The 17620-nt window shown below is 38.6% G+C and overlaps 1 long non-coding RNA gene across 2 annotated transcripts in view; it reads right to left on the minus strand.

Moving 5' to 3' along the window:
- Window positions 1-455: 455 nt before the first annotated feature.
- Window positions 456-17620, minus strand: part of LOC133081224 (uncharacterized) — a 36778-nt gene continuing 19613 nt past the window's right edge. The window contains exon 5 of one of the 2 annotated variants that reach the window (XR_009698764.1): window positions 456-518. This is a non-coding gene — a long non-coding RNA (uncharacterized LOC133081224). Of the gene's footprint in view, window positions 519-16559; window positions 16615-17620 lie in introns of those variants that run through there. The other variant, XR_009698765.1, reaches the window with a different exon arrangement.

Here is a 17620-nt window from a genome sequence, read left to right on the forward strand (position 1 = left end):
CGGGAACAAACACTGCAGCGTCTCTGCCAGGGGCACTGAATCAACACGCCAGAGCACAGTCCTCTTTCCCGACCAGCCAAGCTGGGCACACAGAGCCAGTCTCTCTGGTTCAGAGCACTCCGCAATGATGTCTTACTGTGGGGCGGATACCATATTCACTAAACAACAAAAGAACAGCCTGGTCCTGTGGAAAGCAGGGTTTTTTTGTTTTTGTTGGTTGTTTTTTTTTTTTTTTGGCCGTGCCGGATCTTAGTTCCCCTACCGGGGATTGAACCCCAGCCCACGGCAGTGAAAGCAACGAGTCCTAAGCAGGAAAAACAAATTCCAAAGCAGTTTGTTTTTATTTTTGAAGTGGTTGACTTTGGATTGGTGGAGCTCCTAAAAAGGTCTTACAAAGGCTTTAAATTCTGTCATTTGATTCTTAGATTCCTCATCTCTTTGGGTTTTGAAAAGTATCACTACCACATATTCTATGTGCCCTTTTGCCCGCAAAGAATCCAGTGAATTTGTAAATAAAGCTGGAAATAAAACAGTTAAAAAGAATTATGAGGCAACCAGATAAACAAAACGTGATCTATACATACAATGAAATATTATTCAGCCTTAAAAAGAAAGGAAATTCTGACACATGCTACAACATGGCTGAACCTTGAAGACATTATGCTCAGTGAAATAAGCCAGTCACAGAAGGACAAATACTGTATTATTCCAATTCTATGAGAGACCTAGAGTATTCAGACTCATAGAGACAGAAGGTAGGATGGTGGTTGTCATACTTCTGAGGGAGGAATTGGGGGTTATTGTTTAATGGGTTTGTAATTTCAGTTTGGGAAAATGAAAAAGTTCTGGAGATGGATGGTGGTGATGATTACATAACAATGTGAATGGACTGATATCACTGAACTGTACACTTAAAAATGATTAAAATGGTAAATTTTGTTATGCATATTTTCCTGCAAATTTTAAAAATCCATTGAATTTTTAAAAATTATGAGACAATAAGGGAAATTTGAACACTGACTGGATATACAATGATACAAAGGAAGTATTGTTCAGTGTTTTTTTTCTAAGACTATCTTTTTGAGGTACATAATTAAATATTTACAGATAAAATGATATGATAGGGACTTCCCTGGTGGTGCAGTGGTTAAGAATCTGCCTGCCAATGCAGGGGACACGGGTTCAAGCCCTGGTCCGGGAAGATCCCACATGCCGCGGAGCAACTAAGCCCGTGCGCCACAACTACTGAAGCCCGTGCACCTAGAGGCCGCGCTCCATAACAAGAGAAGCCACCACAATGAGAAGCCCACGCACTGCAACGAAGACTAGCCCCCGCTCGCCGCAACTAGAGAAAGCCCACACGCAGCAATGAAGACCCAACGCAGCCAAAAATTAAATAAATAAAAAGAGAAGACAATAAAAAATAATAATAAAATAAATTTTAAAAAATGATATGATATCTGTCATTTGGGTATAGAGGATACAGTTTTGGCTATGAGTTGATTAAATTTTTAAAAAAGAAAAAAAGAAGACCAAGGCTATTTAAACATGCATTGCTGACGTGGATGAATCTAGAGACTGTCATACAGAGTGAAGTAAGTCAGAAAGAGAAAAACAAATATCGCATATTAACGCATATATGTGGAACCTAGAAAAATGGTACAGATGAACCGGTTTGCAGGGCAGAAATTGAGACACAGATGTAGAGAACAAACGTATGGACACCAAGGGGGAAAAGTGGCGGGGGGTTGGGGATGGTGGTGTGATGAATTGGGAGATTGGGATTGACATGTATACACTGATGTGTATAAAATGGATGACTAATAAGAACCTGCTTATAAAAAAATAAATAAAATTCAAAACTTCAAAACAAAAAAAGCACAGGAGAGGACCTTGACTAGTTGGAGGCCATCTCTGAAAGCCCTGGGTCCCTGGGTCTGGCTTTTGGAGACTTCAGAGGAGGTTGGGGAGTTTACGTCCTCACCTCCAGCCCCCAGGCAGTGTTTGCCACTATCAACTGTCAAGGGTTTCCAACCAGGGGCGGTACATCCCTCCAGGGGGTGTTTGACAATGTATGAGACCATTTCTTATTTGCTTTTGGTTATTACAAATTAGCACTTAATGAGCGGGGTCCAGGGATCTAATATCCAACAATGTGCCAGACAGTCCTTCCCCACCAAGAACTTTCCCACTTAAAATGCTTGTGGAACCCCTGTTGAAAGCTGACAGAATAAAACCTGTGAAAATACTCCAAAAAAACCCAAAAAACAAAACATGCATTGCTGTTAACCTTACATAAATGAAATCAAATATAGATTATTTTTAACCAAAATCTGTTATGCATTACATTATTATCTATACCTTTCGGTTTGCCTAAAATATTCAGTATTTTTCAAATGTTTTCTTATTATTCTGATTATAAACATGTTAATATGTTTCACACATTAACATGTGTTAATATGTTAATATGTTTGTCAGTACTATATTCTACAAGATATAAACTTCTAGAAAGCATTCACTGTGTTCTTCTGAATAATCCTTCAGCCTAATCAAAAAACATAGTGACTTGTTTGAGATCATAGAGAAAATAGAAATTAGTCCTTTGGAGTCTAATTCCAGTGTCATTATTTTTTAGGACTCACTTTTTTCTTATTATGCAACTTGGCTAGAATTTTAAAAAAAAAGGTGTAGTATCACCATAGAATCTGCCTCAACGCTAACATAAACTTAAAACTAATTTAATTTAGTTTCATCTAAGAGCAAACTGAGGTATATAATGCTCTAAATTGTATACTTCTTGAGAACAAAATTTGTTTTTTTAATATAGAAAATGATAAATATTTTTATTATTTAATAAAATAATAAATATTTGACTAAGAAAAGAATGTCCAGTTATAAGACTGGTCACAACTGAATATTTGTACTAATAAATATCTGACTAAGAAAAGAATGTCCAGTTATAAGATAAATAAGTACTAGGGATATAATGTACAACATGATAAATATAATTAACACTACTGTTCATTATATATGAAAGTTGTTAAAGGGAGTAATTCCTAAGAGTTCTCATCACAAGGAAAAAAATATTTTTTTCTTTTTCTGTTATCTTGTATGTATTTGAGATGATGGATGTTCACTAAACCTACTGTGATAATCACTGCATGATGTATCTACATCACATCATTATGCTGCACACCTTACACTTACATAGTGCTGTGTGTCAGTTATCTCTCAATAAAACTGGAAGAGAAAAAGAATGACAGAAAGAAAGGAAGGAAGAAAGAAAGGAAGAAAGGAAGGAAGAAAGGAAGAAAGAGGGAGGGAGGGAAGAAGGAAGGAAGGAGAGAAAAGAATGTTTAGGACCATATTTTTGGAGTTCCTATGCTGATCTGTAAACCATCATCACATACTTGGAAAAGAAGTATAGTATTACTTTGAGTCAATGCGTAGATTGATATTAATTTAAAATAAATCTCCTCACTCCATCCCAGTTGTGACGGCCTTTGCATTAGTCTTGAAGATCCGGAACACTGTCCACTTATGAATCCCTCTATTTGGAAATCTCTCTCCTAAGACATTTGCATGAAATTCCTTTCCGCAATTTTTCTTGTTACCTTCCCTAGAGACCTTCTCTAACCACCCCAACTAAATTGGCTCCACACTCCTACCCTTTTTAACTCTCTATCTCTTCACCCAACTCCTCCTACCCCCTCCTCAAGCACTACTTATCACTACCTGGATATGTTGGGTTGTTTGTTGTCTATTTCCCCACGCACAACTATAACTTCAGAGGAGAGGGGATTTTTTTCACCACTGAGTAACCTAAGCCTTGGCACATGGTAGGTCACAATTGAATATCTGTTGAATCAATGAACGGACAAAGAGTTGAAAAGGCTCCCATTTAAGAGAGTCTAACTTCCAGCTTGAACAATGAGCTTCAGTCATATCTTCAGCAACTTCCATGGGAACTCTCATGGAATTTAATTACATGTATTTTTCATCTTCAAAGTGCATTATAAATAATTCTTTAATACCTCCATGAAACAGATGTTAATACTCTGTTTTATAGTTGGGAAAATGAAAGCACAAAAAACTAAATCGCAAAAGATCAATGAGTGAGTCAATGTCAGAGACAGATTTAGAGAAGAATTTTGGATATTTAGTCTTGCGCACCTGACTCTCCAAAGTCATTTATCTATATCTTGCTTGTTACAACTCATTTAAAAGCATTTACTATTCCTGAATTTGAAAGTCTCTCAGGTAAGAAATTGGTGACATGGCGCTTCCCTGGTGGCGCAGCGGTTGAGAATCTGCCTGCCAATGCAGGGGGACACGGGTTCGAGCCCTGGTCTGGGAAGATCCCACATGCCGTGGAGCAACTAGGCCCGTGAGCCACAACTACTGAGCCTGCGCGTCTGGAGCTTGTGCTCCGCAACAAGAGAGGCCGCAACAGTGAGAGGCCCGCGCACCGCGATGAAGAGTGGCCCCTGCTTGCCGCAACTAGAGAAAGCCCTTGCACAGAAACGAAGACCCAACACAGCCAAAAATAAAATATAAATAAATAAAAATTTAAAAAAAAATTAAAAAATATCATTGATACACCAATTATTAAGGGATACCCAGTACTTCAAATGTACTATAGGCATGTACTTGTAATTTGACATTATAAAAAAAAAAGAAAAAAGAAATTGGTGACAGCAGGTGACTCAGTTACTGTAAATGTTCTTTCAAGATCTTGTTCTTTAATCTGTAGCCAGTAATTCCCACAAAGCAAGTTGCTGCCTTAGCAGAAATACATGGTCTGTAAGTAACTACTAATTAGTTTCATTATGCCCATCCCTCATTTAATTATAAAATGCTTCCACCACCCCAAATCTATTGCAAACATGGGGAAAATTCTTTATGCAGTGTCTGTAAAAGATTTTCTCGAAGTCTAAGTTTGCTTTTGATTCTTCAAACATTATTAGAAATAATGGGACCTCAAAATTCCATATGCCAGAAGGATCACATGACCTCATTTTCCATCAGGAAGTTCCTTTTTATATAGGGACAGTGGTTCTCAAATCTGACTGCATTTTAGAATCACCTGGAAATTTTACAAATACTGATACCTGGATCCTACCCTCAGAGATACTGATTTATTTGATCTGAGGTGTGGCTTTGTAATTTCTTATGGAAGCTTCTGAAGTGCACCCAAGATGGAGACTTTTGTAGAAGAGCCTTGGTTCATGGATCTCCTGACACGACCCGAGAATGGACTCCAGGAAGGAGGCAAAGCCAGAAGACTTTGTAATGGTCTCTAGATTTCTATGTAATTCTAGGTATTTAAAATTATTACACTATTATAAATATCTTATAGTAGTCTCCATCCTGGGGTTATTTCTTAGAAGGATCTAGTTTTACTTTATCTAAGATTTAAGTTACCTCGAGCTAAGATGAAACAGATGTCAAGGTGACAACAACTGGGATGAAGTGTATGAAACACTTCTTAAAATTGTAACAAGCTATAAAAATGTGAGATACAATTATAGCAATCAAAATTTCGACATGCTACATGAGCCACACAGGACCAAAGTGGCCATTTGTATGATATAAACTGTCGCCAAAATCATTCTTAGTAATAAACAAAATCCACTAAAAATGTGTCTACTTTTATTTTGGACATGCTGTGCCTTCATCATCAATCACTCACTGGCAGAAAAATGTATTTTGTTTTTCATGCCTGATCTTTCTACCCATTCTGATACCTACAGCTTCAAGTAAAACAGAACCCTATGGTAACACACTTGTTGTTACATTTAACAACGCAGACCCCTCCATCATGAAAGCATTATGAAGGGTCACACCCATATATAGTTTTCATTTGTTTTCTATCAACTTCTCATACTTGGTACTTATGTGGATTGCTTAACTGTGAATGGCAACAAAGGCAACACAGAAAAATGGATGTAAATGAGGAAAGAATTACTGAAAAAGAAATGCTTTGTAAAAAATCAGCAAGAAAAAACACATGAGCTTAGACCTATAAGAGCTAGGATTAGAGACCCTGTCTCTATCAGTGGTTCATCTTGCTGGGTGCTTCCAGAACCCTGTGCTCCTGTGACCCTCTCTCCCATCACTGGCTGTGGATCTTGGGTTTCTTGTCACTTGATTACCTAAGCTCTTTGAAAGAGTTGTTTTCCCCTACTTGGCTCTAGGCTGCTGGGCTTGCACTTGGTATAAGTTCTCTGAAGCAACAAGGCTGGTGTCATCATTCAGCGCTCCTATTTAAATACTCCCTTAATTCCTCCTGTTTAGTCTGGCTCATTGGGTGTCGCCCATAAAAACAGTTTGGCTTTTGTAATCACCATTAGAGCAGGGAGTGTGACTAATCAGTCAGTTCACTGCAACTCTGTTATTTTCTGTGAAGTGAGTCAGTTTCAACATCAGATTTGTGCTCATATGTCACTCCCTACTCTCTGGTGTTCAAGTCCATATTTGTTCCAGACTCTAGATGCTTTAAAAAGAAAAAAAAAAAGCTGTTTAATTTATAAAAACATGTTCTATACACCCTCTCAGAAGAACTAACTCCACAGGAATTTGGAGAAATCCCCATAACGCTAGCTCACTACACAGAATTCCCAGGACAGGGAAGACATTTGTTCCCTCAGTTTGGGGAACTGTACCAATAATACAACGAGCTCAGGTCAACACACACATACTGAATGTTTACAGAGTGCCAAGTACTTTTCATATATCATTATCTTAAAAATCAACAGTGTATCTTAGAGCAGTTTTAGATTTACAGAAAAATTACAAAGAATACAGAGAGTTTCCATATATCCCACACCCAGTCTTCCCTATTATTATCTTACATTAGTATGATACATTTGTTACAATAATGTAATGCTACATTGTCATTACAATATTGATACACTGTTATTAACTAACCTCCATATTTTTTTCCCCAGATTTCCTTAGTTTTTACCTACTGTCTTTTTTGTCCCAAGGTCCCATCCAAGATACAACATTCCATTTAGTCATTGTATCTTCTTAGGCCTCTGCTGACTGTGACAGATTCTCAGACTTTCTTTTTGATGAACTTGACAGTTTTGAGGAATACTGGTAAATATTTTGTAGAATGTCCCTCCACTGAGATTTGTCTAGTTTTTTTCTCGTTAGACTGGGGTTAAGTATTCTTAAGAGGAAGACCACAGAGGTAGAATGCCATTTTCATCATATCATGGCAAGGGCATATACCATCAACATGAGTTATCATTGTTGATGTTAACCTTAATCGCCTGGCTGAGGTAACATTTGTCAGATTTCCCTATGGTAACTTTACGGTCACTTTGCCTTCTTTTTCCCCTTTTCCATTCTGTACTCTTCAGAAGGAAGTCACTGTGCACAGCTCACACTTAAGGAGTAGGGAGTTATGACCCACCTCCTTGAGGGCAGACTATCTACACTAATTATTTGAAGATCCTATTTATTCAGTCATTTTCTATATCAGTGTGGACTCAAGGTTTGTTTTTAAAATATACTGGGGTTATAATCCAACACTTTTTTTTTTAAATACAGGTTTTTTTCTTTTTTTTTTAAATTTATTTATTTATTTTTGACTGTGTTGGGTCTTCGTTTCTGTGCGAGGGCTTTCTCTAGTTGCGGCGAGCGGGGGCCACTCTTCATTGCAGTGCGCGGGTCTCTCACTATCGCGGCCTCTCTTGTTGCGGAGCACAGGCTCCAGACGCGCAGGCTCAGTAATTGTGGCTCACAGGCCTAGTTGCTCCACGGCATGTGGGATCTTCCCAGACCAGGGCTCGAACCCGTGTCCCCTGCATTGGCAGGCGGATTCTCAACCACTGCGCCACCAGGGAAGCCCAATAATCCAATACTTTTTAATTTCTTTTCTTGCTCAAGTTTTTCCAGCTTTGACCACTGGGGACTCTTTCAGTTGGGTCCTTGTCCCTTCAACATAGTCCTTAATTATGGATTTTTTTTTTTTTTAGCACTTCTTTAATTTCTGGCTCTATAAGATGCTCCAGGTTCATCTTGCATATTTTCTGCCACAGTCCTCGGATTAGCCATTTCTTGAGAAGCCCCGGTTCCTTTTATTGGAGGATGGTATTAGAAATCAAGATCTGGATGATAAATATGCTGACTGTTACTGGGATGTTTTTGCTTCTCAGCTAAAAGAGGAACTATATGTACATATACTAACCCACGTATTTACACATATCCATAAATATTTCTATGTAACCATTTGCATCTATATTAATCTAAACATGAATTCATACAGATATCTTCAACTCAAATCCATTACCATATTGATCATTATAGCTGACTTCCCTTGCTTCAACAGTGAGAAAACTGGTTCCTACCATCCACATCCATTTACTTAATTGTTCAATTCCAGTATACATGTAGAGCAGTTTCAGAATTGTTGTTAACCTGCACCCATGTGGGAGGCAACTTTATCAAGTAGAGTGGTTTTCCAGAGAGTCTGGAAAACATTATTCTGGACAGCCATTAGCCTGGTATCATTCAACGATTCTCATCAAGGAAGAAGGCAGAATCAATAAGGGAGGAAAATGAATGGTCCTCACCACATAACACATTGGAGTGGCAGGTCAGGGAAGAGAAAAATACAGTGAGTTCATTTTGAATTTTAGCTGAGTTTCTATGAAAAGGGCAGTTGTTTTCCTCCTTGGACTGCAAACTTTTGACACAACGCTCATGTCCTTCCTTTGCCACTGAACCAGTTCCACCGTCTTTCAGCCTCCACAGCCATCAGCCATGATCAACAGAAGGGGAGCAACTTTACCGAGTATATTGCAAAGTGCGAGGTGAGAGGGCACAGCAGGGTAATGAGGCAGCGAGGGATGGATAAACAGAAGTATCAGCTAGTTGTTGGGCAACTGGAGGTAGCAGATATTGCAAATAGGTACTGACAGGTCCAAAATATTAAAACAACAAGGGGAAAATGTGGGTGATGGAACGAAATTTTACAGTTGACCATTAATGAGGTCCCATCCACAGCTTTGACTGGCCTGTGCCCTTTCACTGATCTATTATCAAATCAGTTGTCAATGTGCTATTTTCATCCAGTGGCACTTGGCAATTCTAAAAACAAACCCTTCCATAGTCACTCTCCAGACCTGATCTGATATCTAGAAAGTATTAAGCCAATATATGGGAAAGAGCAAGCAACTCTACACAGGGAAAGCTAAAGTTTTCCCTATCATACGAGAAGATTCAGAGTTAAGATTCTTAGAAGAAGAAAATGGCATGGCAGAAGGAATGGGGGCTTTGGAGGTTCACTCATCTGGCTTTGATTTCAAGCTCTGTCACTTAACAGCCGTGCAACCCTAGGCAAACTATTTGCTACTGTTTATATTCAAATGATATTAAAATACTAAATTATTGGATATATTTAAAATAACATTAAAACAATATATTTTATTAATATTTAAAATTATATGTAACAAAACCATAGAATTTTATAGCACAAAGAGTGAATCTTAATGTATGAAAATTTATAAATCATTTAGGAGGGTGAGGGATCCTGAGATGGAATGCAGAATGTGACAAAACAATTTATCTGTACTATAAATGTATGAAGCAACCTCACTGGGGGGTGGGAGGATCAAGTGGTGACCTAAGTAACTTTGGAAATGAGTGGAGTCTGTCAGACTACAGGCAAAAGAAACTGTCCATGAACATTGTGGTCTAGTTGGAAGTGGGATGTGAAACTTCCAGGAGTGTCCTTAAAGGGAGGGGATGCCCTTCTCACTTTTCTTCTTTCCTACTGGGTAGAACAGGACACGATGTCCAGTGGGAACACTGATTTTGGACCACGATGTCCAGCGGGAACACTGATTTTGGACCACAAGGTTGATGATGATGGAAACAAAAAGAAGAAACCCATCTTCTTCTCATGACTTTGGAGCCACCATACCAGCTAAATTTACATGGAATGAAAAAGAAAATTCTGCCTTGCTTAACCCACTCTTATTTTGAATTTCCTGTCACAAAGGAATCTAATCCCAACTAATATAGATTTTACTTGTATCTTTTCCTCCCTGGCTTTTACTCTTCCACCAATCCCTGAATCCCTCACAAAGTGATGGTACATAACTTTTCAATATATAACTCTCCTTCTAAGACACTCTGATGTCTCCTTAAGCACCTAACTCTAGACAATGAAAGGGGGGGGCATAAAGTGGACTCTTGCTCACAAAAAGATTATGCCCTTGAATGGAACAATAATTGATCAGGAGCATAATTCGCATGAACTCATTATCCTCACAGAAGAGTTTTTAAAATGAGCTGAACGACAGTATAAATTTAGCTTTTGTTTCCTTTATATCAAAATTACACACTTACTGGATTTGGGGAGAAATGTTAAGAAGTATAACCTTTAAAAATTAAAGCAACCTTAACTCTGATCCTCCCACCCCACAGTGAGGTGGGGATGTAAACTGGTGCAGCCACTATGGAGAACAGAATGGAGGTTCCTCAAAAAACTAAAAATAGAACTACCATATGACCCAGCAATTTTTCAAAGGAAAACAGAAAGAGTAATTCAAAAAGACATATGCATGCCTATATTCATTGCAGCATTATTTACAATAGCCAAGACATGGAAGCAACTTAAATGCCCATTGGTAGATGAATGGATAAAGAAGATGTGGTATATATATAAAATGGAACATTACTCAGCTACAAAAAAGAATGAAATCTTGCCATTTGCTACAACGTGGATGGACCTAGAGGGTATTACACTAAGTAAAATAAGTCAGACAAAGACAAATACCATATTATGTGACTTGTAAGTGTAATCTAAAAAACAAAACAGATGAACAAACATAACTAAACAGAAACAGACTCAGATACAGAGAACAAACAGGTGGTTGCCAGAGTGGAGGTGGGGAGGGGGGAGGGGAGAAGAAGTGAAAAAAAGAAGGTAACTATGTGAGGTAATGAATGCTAATTAACTTGATTGTGGTGATCATTTCACAATGTATATTCACATGAAACCATCACATTGTACACCTTAAATATACAATTTTTGTCAGTTATACCTCAATAAAACTGAAAAAAGATTTTAAAAAAATAATAAAAGGCAAAAATAAATAAATAAAAATAAATTAAAATGTGAAGCAACACAAAATAAAAACACTAACACGTTGGTTGGAAGGTGGTAAGTATGTGGTCTAAAACAGTAGAACTATTAAGAAAATAGTCATTCATGACTGGCATTGTTGCTTTTCTTTTAGGTATTTCCATAAATAGGCACGAATAGTCTAAAATCTCTCTCCCCACCCCACCACCACCCCTGACTTTTGATGTTAAACAGGATTTAGGAATTACAAGTCTGTTCATGGAATAATGAAGCAGATAAGGAGGATGGCAGTTAATAGTTGCTAGATGTCCATTTCAAAATGGTTACCTAGCAACAGCCCGAGCTTGTAGCTACAAGGACTATTGCCAGCAGCTTACAGTTAAAAAGCTTGCTTGAGCTACATACTTCCTCCACTAAACATCTCCTCTGCCTGGTTTTCAAAATAAGAATCACCTTTTGGGGTCATGTGGGCTGATGTGCAATGGACCATCTGTTTTGTCTTATCTCGCCCTCTGACAGGGTTAATGTGCTTGCTGTGTTTACAGCAAACCACTCAGGTTGTGAAGAAAAAAAAATCTCGTAGTATTTGAAGCTAAAACAAAATCTCTTTCAAAGTTTCTAGATGCCAGAGATAGCAGCTATGTAAGTTCCTAAATAGATTTTTTTTTAAAGTCCATTTTTAAGCAAGAAAATTAAGTTTCCTGAAACCCAAAGAAGTAACTTCAAAGAGTTTAAATCAGTGTTAAGTAATTTTCACTAGAGTTAAGTATCATTCTAAGAGCACTCTAACCAACTCAGCCCCCCACGTTTTCATCTGTTTATGTTCAGTTCCAGGAAACTAAAACAAATATCTATAAAAGGAGAAATGCAGGATGTATTACAGAGGTTGTGGTATTTGATATTTACATCCTGTCATTAAGCTGCACTTTTATTTCCTTTGTGTTAAGCCTCTCTCCTTGTTTACACCTATTTTCTAACTATATTTCAAAATTAGAAAAATATTTCTTGGTAAAGTCTCTGGAACTCTATAATCTCTCAAAAGGAAAGCCTCTTGATAAGGTTTAAATACACATCACACATGCTGTATGGGTTAAGAATCTATTAAAGATCAAATTTGCAGGAACTTGGATATTTTTATACACAAACAGATATTTGTACATAATAATGTTCACAGCAGCATTATTCAAAATAACTGAAAAGTGGAAAACCTGTGTCCATCAACAGATGAATGGATAAACAAAATGTGGCATATATTAAAATATAGAATAGTATTCAGCCCTAAAAAGGAAGGAAATTCTGACACAAGCTCCAATAGGGATGAACCTTGAAGACATGACGCTAAGTGAAATAAGCCAGACACAAAAGGATAAATATTGTATGATTTCGCTTATATGAGGTACCTAGAATTGTCAAATTCATAGAGACAGAAAGTAGAATGGTGGTTTCCAGCGGCTGGGGTGGGAGTAGGGGCAGGGAATGGGGAGTTTTTGTTTGATGGGTACAGAGTTTCAGTTGGAGAAGATGAAAAAGTTCTGGAGATGGATAGTGGTGATGGTTGCACAACATTGTAAATGTAGTTAATGCTAATCAACTGTACAGCTAAATTTAAAATGGTAAATTTCACTTATATATATTTTACCACAATTTTAAAAAAGCCAAAAACACTTATTTAGCCCAGACCAAATGTTAACAATACTCTTAATTTTTCCTTGTGCTCCAGTGTCCTAATGGGAGATAATCACAGCGAGATAAAAATCTACTATGGGGGGCTTCCCTGGTGGCACAGTGGTTGAGAATCTGCCTGCCAATGCAGGGGACACGGGTTCGAGCCCTGGTCTGGGAGGATCCCACATGCCACGGAGCAACTGGGCCCGTGAGCCACAGCTACTGAGCCTGCGCGTCTGGAGCCTGTGCTCCGCAACAAGAGAGGCCGCGATAGTGAGAGGCCCGCGCACCGCGATGAAGAGTGGCCCCCGCTTGCCGCGGCTAGGGGAAGCCCTCGCGCAGAAACGAAGACCCAACACAGCCAAAAATTAATAATAATAATAAATAAATAAATAAATAAAATTTATTTAAGAAAAAAAATCTACTATGGGGATCGTGTCATGAACAGAGGAATAAACCATGTTATTGAAAGAGTAAAATCCTACCTGATTCTTGCTAGGAATTCTGACATCGGTTGAACCAAAAGTAAAAAAAAAATAGAAAGAAAGAAAGAATGACTCTTTTGAGGGGAGAAGGGGCTGACAACATGTATCCTAACAAATATCCTTTGTGTTGTTTTCTCCTTGGTCTTTCTCCTTCAGTGACCAGACATTTAAATTTGTCTCTCCTGAAGAATTAAACAAAGTATATTTAAAAGTGAACTAGAACTGAAATTATATTTTGCTGTTGCTTCCCCTAAGCAGAACTTTCATATACTCTGCATGGCTTTTGTAATGGATCCTGTTCAGCAATGTAATGACAATATTACTAGTTTTGCTTGTTTTCTCATCTGGGCCCTAAACTGAAACACTGAGATAACTATTACATAGAGATACTGCCATCCTAATTACAGTGCCCTGGGTTAATCACAACGGACCCCAAATGAAGACCAGATTAGACTTTTAGGCTCTTCTGAGTCCCATGTTTACGATGTGTAATTGTTATAAAGACGTATCTCATTTAAAAGCATGATTTTTATCTTTTGATGTACATTGTCTTAAATTTTTATCCCTCTTGCAAAAGTAAAGTGTATCTATTATAGAAAAATCAGGAAATACATGTAGGCCTAATAAGTCCTAGGGCTCCACATAATCCAATGGCCACAAGGAATTCCATCAAAGCAGCATGGTAGGCTAGCCTGTCTGCCTGTAATGGTGCTGTGCTGATTATGTCCTATTTCCTGTACCCCATTTCCTCCAGAGGCATTCCCCAAACCTCCTCTGTGCTGCTCCATCCTTTTAGAGGCTGAGCCTCGTACGCACATTGTGTCACCCAGGTTTCCTGCCTTCTGCTTGGGTTCAGCCAATGGGAGAACTGGTAGCCCCACGTCTCTGCATCCCAAAGAAGTAACTACTTCCCAGAAGAAATACTGAGTCTTATTTGGGGTTTGTCCCAGAGCAGATCTTGAAACAAGGACTTGAATGCAAGCCGTTTATTTGGGGGATGATCCTAAGAAACAGTGGTAGGGAAATGAGGAAGAGAAGAAAACAAACAGGAGGGTATATTGTCAAGCAAGTCACCCTACGGGCAACTAAAGTTTAATCTTTCAGGACAAGGAGGGGAGGAATCTTAGAAACAGTGAAGAATATGCACCTCAGAGCTGTCCCATGTGAAGGGTGGGAGTGGGTTACTTATCACCAATTTCCATCTGTCATTGCAGGTGGATGCCCCAGGGATAGTGTACGTGACAACGTAAGGGCTGTGCCCATCGATTCCTCCAAAGGTGTTTCTGGAAGGACAGAGTCAGTGGAGTGGCAGGGCTTGAAGCCAGAATGCTTCAGAGAAAGAAGTGGAGATGATGTGTTTGGACAATTCTTCCAGAAAGCTTGATCCTGAAAGGGAGGAGAGAGAGAAACCATCGCTCTAACCCCGCAGCCCCAAAGGCTGCGGGGTTAGAGCGATGGTTTTCAAACTTGGATCTCTGAAAGTACTCTCTGTCCATAAGACCTGAGAATTTAAACACACACACACACGCTGTACACACTGTATCCCCTGGATGCCCACTGATAACTGAAAACTATTTGGGGATTTCAGTTCCTCTGGTCATATTTGTGTTTACAATCAAGTTGCAGCCAGGCGGTAATCCTTTAAAGACGACTTTCCAACAGAAATTGTTCCTGCTGTACCAGAAAAGGGATGGTCTCCATGGGATTGATGTCCGTTTCTGTGTTGACAAGGAGAATCCTGATCCTGTCTTATGTGCTACTTGTTCCAGCTTTGGAGATGTTTGAATTAGAATGAACATTCCCAATGGAGAATGTTTATGTCCTGGAAAAGACACTGAGACTCAAAGAGAACAAAGAGAAACAGAGGGAACAAAATATTGGGGATGAGAGATTTGTCATATTAAAACAGGGACACAAGCTGAAAGCTTGATCACATGTATCTACCAAATCACTCTGGCTATAGGACACCTTTCCAGAAAGCATTTCTGGAAACTTCCAACCCTGAAGGACTCAAGGACTTGATTTTCAGAGAGGAACTACTTTAGTGGGTATATAAGTGAATGTCTCAAGCAAGATTCAGTGGGAATGGGCTCCCCTGTGGCCATGGCAGCATTGCAGTTGGGTACGTAGTAGGTGGGCGAGATGTAAAAGCCACTTGTTTGGCCATCCCAGAGAATCTTCCTGTCTGTATGAGAATGCAGGCCATGAATATGATTTAGTGTGTATCTGCAAAAAGCAAAGACAACCCGTCATAGGTAATCTCAAGATTTTGATGTCTAATAAGGAAGCTGAAGAACTTGGCATCAATGATTAGGATAAATAATCTTAGAAGCATTCAGTGTTTAAAGGAGTTTTACCAAAACAAACAAACAAACAAAACAAACCTGCAAACCACCCCCCCCCGACACACACACTCACAGAGGAAAAACACTCCGTTTTAACAGAGCAACTATTTGCAACTTGTTTTCTGGTCTTTCCAATCTTGATCTATACGCCTATGGTTTTTAAATTGTTGTGGTCAATGTGTTGAATACTTCATGAGTGATCCGAGACAAACCATGTTAGCTCCACTAGTCTGTTTTTCTATCAGCAAATGGAGAGAACTGCTTCTATTTCACAAGGTTATGATGAAGCATAAGTGAGATAATGTAATATAAACACAATCTGTAAACTCTAAAGCATAAAATTATGAGGTATAATACTCATGCGATTGTTTCTTATATGCTTTTCTATGTATCATTTTCAATGGTTACAAAATATTCAAACTGAATTGCTATCATTGTTTATTTAACCATTGTCTAATTGTTGCTCATTCCTGTTTTTTGCTATCATAAAGTTGATTATAAACATCTCTGCATGGTGAGCATTTTTCCCTTCTGAAATATTTCCTTAGACCGAATTCCTGGAAGTAGAACGGCTGGGTCCAAATAGCAGCTGGGACATTCTTCTTGAGATGATGTACATCTTCTTAGTACAAACCCCACCCCCGCCAAGATCCGAAACCTAGTTAATTAGGATGTACCACAATTCAGATAAATGAAAAAACTAAATCTAATCCTGGTGGTGGCAGAAAATCAGGATATATAAAACCATATCATCATAATTTTCAAAAGGCAGATAGTTAAATTTTCTCTGATCCTGGAACATGTCTCCCAGTGGCTAAAAATCCTCTTTTTGAAACATGGCAAGATAGAGAATGAAATGCAAAGACCCTGACCTGGTAACCTCCTTTTCCAGTTTTAGCATCCTCTATTTACCTGGTTTTCAGAGGATGAATGTCTTCCCGTCTGAGGCTTCAGGCACCTTCTTCTCAGTTGGATTAGATTCCGAGCAAAGTAATTTTGGTAAAAGGATGGTTTGCTACACAGATTTTAGGTTAAAGTCAGGGACGTGAATTTTGTGCTGCATGTATACAAAATATGAGAATATATTCCTCATGATCTGGTTTCAGTTTTCTGGAAATATCTTAATATTTATAAAGTATATGCAGATTCCTGGGCTCCTGAGCTGTACACACTCGTAACATCAATTATGTGATACTATTTTTGGAGGCTTAGATGCTCAGATTGGCAGGAGTTCTCTCTGCCTAAAAGATTCCTTTTTTTGATTGAAATTTTGCTTTCCTCCAGGCCATTTCTTTACGGATGCCTGCAGGAATCAAAGAAGAAATATCTAACCAAACAAGTATGGTTCACTAGAAACTTTCCCTATGTTTCAGGGGAATTTTACTTAATATCGTTAATCAAGGGACCAGTATGGTTGATTACTGAATGATTAGTTCTACATGGATCTTTTGCTTCTTCAGATATTTCTTTTTGAATTTATTTTATTTTTTTATTTTTTGGCCACGCGGCACAGCATGCGGGATCTCAGTTCCCCTACTAGGGACTGAACCCGTGTCCCCTGCAGTGGAGTCTTAACCACTGGACTGCCAGGGAAGTCCTCATATATTTCTTTTTTAAATGGCTTGAGAGGGAGTTAGGAGGAGGTATAATGGAAAAGTGCTGGCTAAGAGTTAGATGCGTCTGATTTCAGCTTTGCCACTAACTAGCTGTATGACCAGATTCAAGTTACTGAACCTACTTGGGGTTCAGTTTCTTCAACTTCAATGTTGAATGTAACAAACGCTCTGTCATTCTATATGCAGGAAAGGCTATTTAGAGAGCCAAATAACATAGAAAAGTCTATTTCTAAATGTTGTGCTATTGTGGTTCATTGCGCGTGTGTGTGTGTGTTTGTGTGTGTTGGTGGAGCACTGGGTGGGAGGAAAGCTTCCTACTTCTCCACATATCAGTAGTTGAAAAACAGGCTGGAAAAAAACACTGTGTTCTCCTATGTTTGGGCAAACAGGAATCAGGCCGCCCTA

The sequence above is a fragment of the Eubalaena glacialis genome, chromosome 20 (assembly GCF_028564815.1).
Source record: "Eubalaena glacialis isolate mEubGla1 chromosome 20, mEubGla1.1.hap2.+ XY, whole genome shotgun sequence".
In the NCBI taxonomy this organism is placed as follows: Eukaryota; Metazoa; Chordata; class Mammalia; order Artiodactyla; family Balaenidae; genus Eubalaena; species Eubalaena glacialis.